Here is an 11,609-nt window from a genome sequence, read left to right on the forward strand (position 1 = left end):
AAGATAAGATAAGATATACTTTATTGTCCCAGAGGGAAATTCATTGTGGGCAGAAGTGCAGACAGAGACTGTTTCGCCGTACAGCAGACACAAGACAGGACAACATGATGGACACAACAGCTACATGACAGCAACATCACAGTACAAGAACAAGCACAAAACGACAGCACCAGACATACAGTGACACACAGTAGCAGCAAGAGCACAAGGGACGGACAGCACCAATAGACAATAATAGCTGTTTCACAGCTCGATATTTGCTAAAATCTACAGGAGCAGCACAGAATGAAATACATATCTAAAAGTATAAAAATATATTTAAAAATATATATATATATATATATATATAAAAATGCAGCAGTTAGGGCAGACAATTTAAAACAATGCTATAATAAAGACACCACTGTTAATAATAAAAAAAGAAAATAGTGGCAGTGACTACCTACTAACTAGGCTGGCGCAATTTATTGAGAAGAGAAATAGAAGTGGGTATAAAGGAAAGTTTAAGGCGATTGCTTTTACAGCGGGTAGCTCTGAACCGTTTCTTAGAAGGTAACAGTTCGTATTCCGAGAACAACACATGAGACGGGTCCTGCAATATTCTGTTAGCCTGTCTGATTACAGAAGCCTCATAAACAGACTGCAGGGGCAGGGGCTGGTTATTTGACCCGATTACTTTCATTGCTGTTTTCACTATGTTTGCTAATCTACTTTTCGACTGAACTGTTAGTGTGCCAAACCATGCCGCCATTCCATATCTGATGATGCTACCAAGAACAGCATTGTAGAAAATGTGCATGATCTCAGGTCGGACACCAAACAGCCTGAGCCTGCGTAAGAAATGAAGCCTTTGGGCTAGTCTGGAGCACAGATAATCAACATGTGTGCTCCAACACAGGGAGCTACACATCATAATACCAAGGTACTTGAAAGTGTGCACCTGCTCGATCACATTATTGTCGATAACCACCTGGTCCTGGGTCGTCACACCCCTGGGATCGAAGATCATTTCTTTAGTCTTTTTAGTATTCAACATAAGATGGTGGTCGTCACACCAAGCCTTGAATGTGGCGATCTCTCCATGATACACAGAAGAGCAGACATCAGTGCGCAGCAAACTTAAGATAATAGTGTCGTCAGAAAACTTGATGACATAATTGTTAGGCTGAGAACTTCTACAGTCATTTGTGTACAGTGTAAAGAGTAAAGGCGAGCTGACGCAGCCTTGGGGCACACCTGTGTTACTGTACTTCACATCTGACAAGGACATGTTCACCTTCACTTGTTGAGATCTGTTCGTTAAGAAAGAATAAAACCATTTAATAGTAGAAGCATTGACACCCATATTTATTAATTTTTGAACCAACAAATATGGTTGCACAGTGTTAAAAGCTGAGCTAAAATCTGCGAACAGGACTCGTGCATAGGCCTTAGGGTCCTCTAAGTGCTTACTGATTAGGTGGGTTACGCTGACAACAGCATCTTCTGTGCTGCGGCCCTGCCTGTAAGCAAACTGAAAGGGATCAAGATAAGAAGCAATGTCAGACTTCAGCGTGTTAACCATAATTCTTTCGAAACATTTCATAACAACAGAGGTTAAGGCCACCGGTCTGAAATCATTGTTAATACATGGACAAGGCACCTTGGGAACAGGAATAATAGTAGACTTTTTCCAGAGAGTAGGCACAATGTGACTGTCATAGGATTTCTGGAAGATCGGACACCAAGTGTAACCCATGTTAAAATATGACATGAATAAGAATAAATAGTTGAATAAAAGCTGCATAAATAAGTTTGAAAGTTAAAAGTGATTTATTTAATGTCAATTAATCACCAGAGTTAATTAAATATGTTAATACAGTAATCATTTAGTGTTTAAGATTAAAAGTCTGTTGACAGAGAATAATGTCGCTGCCCCTTTAAGGGACCAGCGACACAGACGCAGCACCTCAGTGACGCTGCAGCAGAGACCTGAGGGAGAGAACAGAGGAGAAAACACGAGAAAACGAGCGGTGGTAAACTAGCAGGAAAAAGAGTGAAAAAGTCGATATTACAGTTGAAAAACATAACTTACCTGGTCGGGACTTGACGGGGATTTTATGGGAACTAAACCACATCGGTTTTGGTGAGTTTTGTGTTTATTTTCTTGCATTTTCACCGTGTTGTACTTTTTCTTCTCTGGCGGAGAGCTAACGCTAAAAACGTAGCTGTTTACAAGAAATGCTCCGTCATAAACTGGTTACCAGTTAATATTTTGGGTTTATGAAGACTGTGAATGTTATAAAAGTGTGTGTAAGCTGTGTAAATGAAAGATTTGTGCCGTAATTAGTGTGGGAGACGGAGCCGTGAGATAAAAGAGACCGCTCCGCTGCCATTTTGAATTGAAAAAACACCGTAGCAGTAACGTTACAACTCAGAGACTGTGAAGCATTTATTTGTGTGATTTGAGGATTTAAAAAGAGTTTTATTGTGTTTATGACCTGTTATACAGGTCAGGTTTTTTGCTCGGTTGGAAGCTCGGTCGGAGCGAGGATTGGTCTGCCATGTGCGGGCGTGCACATTCACGGACGGGATTCAAGATGGCGAGCCAGACCCAGACCTTCAGCTCATCTTCTCCATCGCATCAGTGAGGAAATCCTCTGCGTGTGGTAACTCCCTGCCAGAGTGGTAGGAGTATCAGGAACTAGTTTGAACTGAGCTGAGCAGAACTGAGAACTGATTTGAATTATTATTTTGGACTGAATCGAACTGAAACTTTTCTTTGAAATGAACACTTGAATTCACATTTGGACTTGAACTTAAATTTAAAGTGTCATACTTTTATTTTTATTGAGTTTATATTTTTGAATGTGATTGAATAACTGTGGTCCACTTTGATTTTGATTGTGTTTTGAAGGTTTATTCTTACCTGTAAAAGAAAGAAAAAAGAGTTAACTCAGGAAGAAAAATAGGAATTCTAAAATAGGTGCAACCTAGGAAATAAAAGAGACTGGTCTAATTAAATTAGATTAGCTTTACTAAAATAAACTAGGTGAACTAAATAACAAAAAGAAAGAGTGAAATACTTTTTTCATTTATACTTACCTTAATATTGGGAACCTGCAGGGTATTTTTGGTTTCATGTACTGTGTTTTATATGTGTTTTATGCATTCAGTAAATTGCCGGCCTTTTGTATTTAAAGAAACGGTCTCTGGTGTTATTATTCTTGCTCCCCACTCCTTAGAGCCTAGAACTGGTCCAGTGGCGCAGTTAGTGGTGTGATACCGGTGCTACAAATATGGCGAGCCAGCCAGGAGTGGCTTAAAGCAGTTAAAACTAGAAACCAGAGACCGTATAGTATTGCTATCAGTTTTTCAAAATGGATGTCGTTCAAACAAGTAGTGTAAAAATCCCTAACTCAGTCATAGTTAGCGGTATAACTGGTACAGAAACCGATGACGAACTAAGTGACTTCCTGAAACAATATGGTTCCATTCAAAGGGTAATTCCAGTAGATTTCACTGAACAAGAGTCAGGCAAACAGGTTATTGTAGAGTATATGTATGGTACAGCTATACAGTCTCTCTTACCGTCTTTGCCACACCGACTTAACAGTAAGACTAAGACTGATGTCACGTACCATATCAGAGCCTTAGCTAGTGTCTACACACCTGTAGCTAGTAAAACAGCTACACAGACTTACCTTTCAGAGTTAAAGGACATTGCAAAACAGACTGGCAAAGACTTTGCAGCTGTCCTCAAAGAAGAGCTCTCCCTCATCAGTGAGACTGTCGATCTAGATCACTCAGAGACCCAAGATGAAGATACAGAGCAGAACTCACCTGATGCCCCAGAGCAACATGACTCTGAAGATGCTGCACAGGTAAGCCCCCTGCCCAGTACGGCCCCGCAGCAGCATGTTCAACATCATTGGTCTCCACCACCGACACCATCTAAAGAAAAGACACAGCCTGCCCTGAAACTTTCTGTCGTCAATCCACCTGACATACAAAAAGTAATCGTCGAGCACATAGTGAGAAATGAAGACTCTGCTCTGCAGGTGCACACTTCCTTGAGACTCAGACCCTTCTCTGGGCGTGTCCCACGTCCCAACAATGAAGTGGATTATGAGACATGGCGCTCCAACGTGGAACTTCTTCTTAAAGACACAACACAGTCTGATCTTTACAAGTCACGAAAGCTTCTTGAAAGTCTCTTATCACCTGCTATTGATATTGTGAAGCACCTGACACCTGAATCTCCTCTTAATGTGTACTTAGAGATCTTGGACTCCGCTTTCGGCACCGTCGAGGACGGAGATGACCTTTTCGCAAAGTATCTCAACACAATGCAAGATAATGGTGAGAAACCCTCAGCTTATCTACAACGGCTGCAGGTGATGCTGAGCACCACCCTCAGGAGGGGAGGTGTAACTGCAAGCGACCTTGACCGGCATCTTCTCAGACAGTTCGTCAGAGGCTGCTGGGACAACATCTTGATAGCTGAACTCCAGCTAGAACAAAAGAAGCAGAACCCACCTACCTTTGCTGAACTTCTCCTGTTACTCCGCACAGCAGAAGATAAGCGTTCTTCCAAAGCATCCCGCATGAAACAGCACTTCAATGTTTCAAAGCCAAGAGTGTCTTCTCATTATCAAGGTGTTTATGTGCAGAGTGAAGAAGACTGCGACTCATCTCTGCCAGCTCTTGATCACAGGTCTGAAATCCAAGACCTAAAGAAACAAATAGCTGATCTCCAGTCCCAGCTCACACGTATCACACAGAGAGACAGTAGAAAAGCTAAACCAGCTGCCAGACCACTAGCTCCCCAAACAGCTAGCACACATTCTCCAGCTATCACTCACACATCTCAAAGGCTGCAGCCCCACAGCCGAGATGCAAACAACAACACAAGCAATAGACCAAGGCCCTGGTATTGCTTTCGATGTGGAGAGGACGGACACATCAAGCCTCAGTGTGAAAGTGAGCCGAACCCATCTCTTGTAGCTGAGAAGAGGAAGCAGCTAAAAGAAAAGCAGTTAGCATGGGACAGTCAACATGGCGCTTCAAAGCCTGATCCTTTAAACTAGACCCAGTTCCGGTTGTGGGACAAACGGGGACTGGAACACAGACAAAGTGTCCCAAAAAGAAGCTTCACAGAGCCCATGTGTATTCTCACACACAAAGACAGTCAGTAACCCTGCCAAAAGGTCTGATTGGAGCCAAGTGCACCGCACAAGTGATCATAGGTGACAAAGACTGCAGTTGCTTGTTGGATTCAGGCTCCCAAGTAACAACGATCCCCAACTCTTTCTATCTGGAGAACCTGTCTCACTTACCTCTCAATTCTTTGAATGACCTGCTTGAAGTGGAAGGAGCCAACGGTCAAAGCGTCCCTTACCTTGGCTATGTTCAAGCCACCATCAGATTCCCAAAGAGCTTGCTTGGAGCCGACATCGAGGTACCTACGCTGGTCTTAGTTGTACCTGACATGCGCTCCACCTTGTCATCAGTGCTTATAGGCACAAATACTTTGGATGTTCTCTATGAAGAGTATGCAGAGATCGCACCTCAGAACTATGAGTCTCTTCCTTATGGCTACAAAGTTGTTTTAAAGACCCTTGAAATCAGGAAAAGACAGTCCATTGATTCCAGCCTGGGAGAGGTGAGGCTTCATAGTAGAGACTTTGAGACCATCGCAGCCGGACAGACCAAAGTCCTTGAAGGATCAGTGAGCTGCAGAACGCTTGATGTTGGAAAGTGGGTGATGGTAGAGTCGCCAAAGTCATCTTCCCTGCCTGGTGGCATCTTGGTGACAGATAGCCTGGTAAGTCTACCACCAAAGCTACCACGCTGCATACCAGTCACACTCAAGAACGAGTCACACCATGACATCACCCTGTCTCCAAAGGCTGTGATAGCAGAGATACACGCTGTCAAGAGTGTTCAACCTGTCAAGACCACTGACTCAGACTCCCCCACAAAACCTGACCAAAAACCAAACCTTGACTTTGACTTTACTGACTCTCCTGTACCCAACGAGTGGAAAGAGAGGATAACAGAGAGATTGAGTTCCATGCCGGAGGTGTTTGCACTGCACGAGCTTGACTTTGGCCGCACTGACAAAATTAAACACCACATAACACTCAGTGACGAGACGCCATTCAAACATAGGCCAAGACCTATACATCCCCAGGACATAGAGGCTGTGCGAGCCCATCTCCAGCAACTCCTTGATGCAGAAGTCATCCGTGAATCGGAATCACCTTTCTCCTCGCCGATTGTAGTCGTCAGGAAAAAGAATGGCGACGTCAGACTCTGCATAGACTACAGAAAATTGAACACACAAACAGTAAAAGATTCATATGCCTTACCTAACCTTGAAGAGTCCTTCTCGGCGTTGACCGGGTCCAGGTGGTTCTCGGTGCTCGATCTCAAATCAGGCTTCTATCAAATAGAGATGGAGGAAGCAGACAAACACAAAACTGCATTCGTCTGCCCTCTAGGATTCTTCGAGTTCAACAGGATGCCTCAGGGGATAACCAACGCCCCTAGCACGTTCCAGAGGCTTATGGAGCGCTGTATGGGAGAGTTGAACTTGAAGCAAGCCCTAGTTTTTCTGGATGACCTCATCATCTTCTCTTCGACACTGGAGGAGCACGAGGAAAGGTTGATGCGCGTGCTCAACCAATTGAAAGAGTTTGGCTTGAAACTGTCGCCAGGGAAATGCAAGTTCTTCCAAACCTCTGTAAAGTACCTCGGCCACATCGTGTCTGAAAAAGGCATCAAAACCGATCCTGACAAAGTAGCAGCATTAAAAACCTGGCCAAAACCAAACAACCTGAAAGAGCTAAGAACCTTCCTGGGTTTCTGCGGTTATTACCGCCGGTTCGTTAAAGACTACTCAAAGATCGTGAAGCCACTCAACGAGCTCACCGCTGGTTATCCGCCGCTGAGAAAGCACGCTAAGACCACAGTGAACCTTGAGAAGTACTTCAACCCAAAGGACTCCTTTGGTGACAGATGGACGCCTGTTTGCCAGGCAGCATTCGATACCATAATCGAAAAGCTGACGACCGCACCCATCCTCGGGTTTGCTGACCCCAAGCTCTCCTACATTTTACATACAGATGCGAGCACCTTGGGCCTCGGTGCTGCCCTCTACCAGGAGCAACAGGGACAGAAGCGTGTCGTTGCTTATGCAAGTCGAGGTCTGTCGAAGTGTGAGTCCAGGTATCCTGCGCACAAATTAGAATTCCTTGCCCTTAAGTGGGCAGTAACGGAAAAATTCCAGGATTACCTGTACGGGAACACATTCCTTGCTGTCACAGATAGCAATCCATTAACATACATTCTTACCTCTGCTAAGCTCGACGCCACGAGCTACAGATGGTTGGCCGCTCTGTCAACGTTCGATTTCCAGCTACAGTACAGAGCCGGTAAGCAAAATCAAGACGCGGACGGGCTGTCCAGACGTCCTCACAGCAGAGTACCTGATGACACAACATCACAAAAAGAGTTGGAGAGGATACAACAATTCACTAAAAGACATTTGTCAGAAGCTGATTATGCACACCTGAATGAAAACACCATCAAAGCCATCTGTGAGAAGCACTTGGTCCGCGAAGTGATCAACAATCACTCTGGAGAAACATCGCCCAGCACCACCTTGGTTGTGTCACTTGCCCATCATCCAAAGGCTCTCCCACAAAGCTTTGAAGAGGAGGATCAGCTTGGTGGCTTACCTGTCATCCCCTCGTTAACACCAGCTGAACTAAGAGACAAGCAAAATGCTGATCCCTGCATCCATGAAGTCCTCAGGCAAGTGGAGTCGGGAGAGAAACCCCCACCATCCTTGAGGAAGGAACTTCCTGAACTTGGACTCTTATTGAGAGAGTGGAACAAGCTTGAGGTCTTAAATGGCATCTTGTATCGCAGGCGACAAGAGGGCGCTCAGACTCAATACCAGCTTGTGCTCCCTGAAGACCTGAGATCCATAGTCCTCAAGAGCCTCCATGACGACATGGGCCACATGGGCACAGAGCGCACCCTAGATCTCGTCCGGAAGCGATTCTATTGGCCCAAAATGTCAGCCGAGGTGGAAACTAAGGTCAAAACCTGCAACCGCTGCATACGACGTAAGACCATGCCCCAGAAAGCCGCACCACTCGTCAACATCGTGGCCACAAGACCACTCGAACTCGTGTGCATGGATTTTCTCAGTGTGGAGCCGGACTCCAGTAACACGAAGGACATTCTGGTCATTACCGACCATTTTACGAAATATGCAGTGGCAGTCCCCACCCCGAATCAGAAAGCCAGGACAGTGGCCAAGACCCTCTGGGACCACTTTTTCGTCCATTATGGCATCCCTGAAAAACTCCACAGTGACCAAGGTCCCGACTTTGAGTCCCGAACAATTAAAGAACTGTGTGAGCTCATTGGCACTCAAAAGATAAGAACCACTCCTTACCATCCGAGAGGGAACCCTGTAGAACGTTTCAACAGGACCCTTCTCAACATGTTGGGAACCCTCGAGAACCAGAAAAAGAGTCATTGGCGGGAGTACGTCAAGCCGTTAGTACACGCTTATAATTGTACTAAGAACGAGACAACCGGCTTTACCCCTTACGAGTTAATGTTCGGGCGTCAGCCAAGATTGCCAGTTGACCTAGCCTTCGGCCTACCAGTCAATCATCAGCCAGGCTCTCACTCGCAATATGTCCGTAACCTGAAATCCCAACTCGAAGACAGTTACAGAGTAGCAACTGAGAATGCTAAAAAGACAGCCAATCGCAACAAAGTAAGGTTTGACAAGCATGTTGTTGACTCCACCTTGGAAGAAGGCGACAGAGTCTTGGTTCGAAACGTCCGCCTTAGAGGCAAGCACAAGTTAGCCGACAGGTGGGAGTCCGATGTGTATGTTGTCCTGAGACAGTCTGGAGACGTCCCAGTGTATGTTGTGAAACCTGAGACAAGAGATGGTCCCCAAAGAACTCTTCATCGTGACCTCCTGCTACCATGCGGTTTCCTTCCTGTGACCCCAATCGAAAGTGAAACTAACCTGCCAAAGGCAGTGAGGCGACCAAGAACTCGACAACATCCTAAAAATGACACATCAGATGGAGCTGATGGGGATGAATCCCAATCTGACTCTGAGGAATATCACTATCACAGAAACCTAAGAGTGGAAACACTAGGTTTCGACCTGACCCCTGAACCCATGGAATACTTACCTGAAAGGATTGAACCGGAACCTTCCAAAGAGTCGACTGCTGTTGAGCAAGATCCTTCAGACGTAGCCAGAGCTTTCCCTGAGGATTCTCCAGTAGAGACTTGTGACCTGAACTTACCTGAATCTAGAGAGAAAGACTCACCTGATCCTGCAGTTGATGACTCGTCCGACCCTGAAAAGAAAGACTTACCCGACCCTGAAAAGAAAGACTTACTTGATCCTGCAGACTGTGACTTACCTGATCCTGAAAAGAAAGACTTACCCAACCCTGAAAAGAAAGACTTACTTGATCCTGCAGACTGTGACTTACCTGATCCTGAAGAGAAAGACTTACCTGATCCTGCAGACTGTGACTTACCTGATCCTGAAGAGAGAGACTTACCTGACACTGAAGACAAAGACTTACCTGATCCTGAAGAGAGCAACTCAACCGCTGGACAGGAAACTGGAAACCTACCTGAGGAAGACCTGGAAAACATCCATCCTTCTACTCAACCTGCTCAGGAGAGCAAAGAAGACACAAGTGATATGGAACAAACGGATAACCAAAACGAAAGTGACTGTTCGGGAAGACCTATCAGAGACAGAAAAGCGACTAAAAGACTGACTTACCCTGAGCTAGGAAACCCGTTGGTTACAATAGTTCAGTCTTTATTTCAAACCTTGAGTGATGTGTTTACAGACTCCCTTGAAGAACCTAGCTTTCCAAAAACCCCTAGAGTTATGACAGTATAAATTCAAAAATGCACAGGGACGTGCATTAGGTAAAGAGGGGAGGATGTAACCCATGTTAAAATATGACATGAATAAGAATAAATAGTTGAATAAAAGCTGCATAAATAAGTTTGAAAGTTAAAAGTGATTTATTTAATGTCAATTAATCACCAGAGTTAATTAAATATGTTAATACAGTAATCATTTAGTGTTTAAGATTAAAAGTCTGTTGACAGAGAATAATGTCGCTGCCCCTTTAAGGGACCAGCGACACAGACGCAGCACCTCAGTGACGCTGCAGCAGAGACCTGAGGGAGAGAACAGAGGAGAAAACACGAGAAAACGAGCGGTGGTAAACTAGCAGGAAAAAGAGTGAAAAAGTCGATATTACAGTTGAAAAACATAACTTACCTGGTCGGGACTTGACGGGGATTTTATGGGAACTAAACCACATCGGTTTTGGTGAGTTTTGTGTTTATTTTCTTGCATTTTCACCGTGTTGTACTTTTTCTTCTCTGGCGGAGAGCTAACGCTAAAAACGTAGCTGTTTACAAGAAATGCTCCGTCATAAACTGGTTACCAGTTAATATTTTGGGTTTATGAAGACTGTGAATGTTATAAAAGTGTGTGTAAGCTGTGTAAATGAAAGATTTGTGCCGTAATTAGTGTGGGAGACGGAGCCGTGAGATAAAAGAGACCGCTCCGCTGCCATTTTGAATTGAAAAAACACCGTAGCAGTAACGTTACAACTCAGAGACTGTGAAGCATTTATTTGTGTGATTTGAGGATTTAAAAAGAGTTTTATTGTGTTTATGACCTGTTATACAGGTCAGGTTTTTTGCTCGGTTGGAAGCTCGGTCGGAGCGAGGATTGGTCTGCCATGTGCGGGCGTGCACATTCACGGACGGGATTCAAGATGGCGAGCCAGACCCAGACCTTCAGCTCATCTTCTCCATCGCATCAGTGAGGAAATCCTCTGCGTGTGGTAACTCCCTGCCAGAGTGGTAGGAGTATCAGGAACTAGTTTGAACTGAGCTGAGCAGAACTGAGAACTGATTTGAATTATTATTTTGGACTGAATCGAACTGAAACTTTTCTTTGAAATGAACACTTGAATTCACATTTGGACTTGAACTTAAATTTAAAGTGTCATACTTTTATTTTTATTGAGTTTATATTTTTGAATGTGATTGAATAACTGTGGTCCACTTTGATTTTGATTGTGTTTTGAAGGTTTATTCTTACCTGTAAAAGAAAGAAAAAAGAGTTAACTCAGGAAGAAAAATAGGAATTCTAAAATAGGTGCAACCTAGGAAATAAAAGAGACTGGTCTAATTAAATTAGATTAGCTTTACTAAAATAAACTAGGTGAACTAAATAACAAAAAGAAAGAGTGAAATACTTTTTTCATTTATACTTACCTTAATATTGGGAACCTGCAGGGTATTTTTGGTTTCATGTACTGTGTTTTATATGTGTTTTATGCATTCAGTAAATTGCCGGCCTTTTGTATTTAAAGAAACGGTCTCTGGTGTTATTATTCTTGCTCCCCACTCCTTAGAGCCTAGAACTGGTCCAGTGGCGCAGTTAGTGGTGTGATACCGGTGCTACACAAGCATCTGCAAGTTCTGAAGAGCATTTTTTAAGCAAGAAGGCTGGCAAACCATCAGGCCCAGTGGAT

The sequence above is a fragment of the Trachurus japonicus genome, chromosome 8, assembly GCF_045865225.1.
Source record: "Trachurus japonicus isolate A0001 chromosome 8, Traja_1.0".
Taxonomy (NCBI): domain Eukaryota; kingdom Metazoa; phylum Chordata; class Actinopteri; order Carangiformes; family Carangidae; genus Trachurus; species Trachurus japonicus.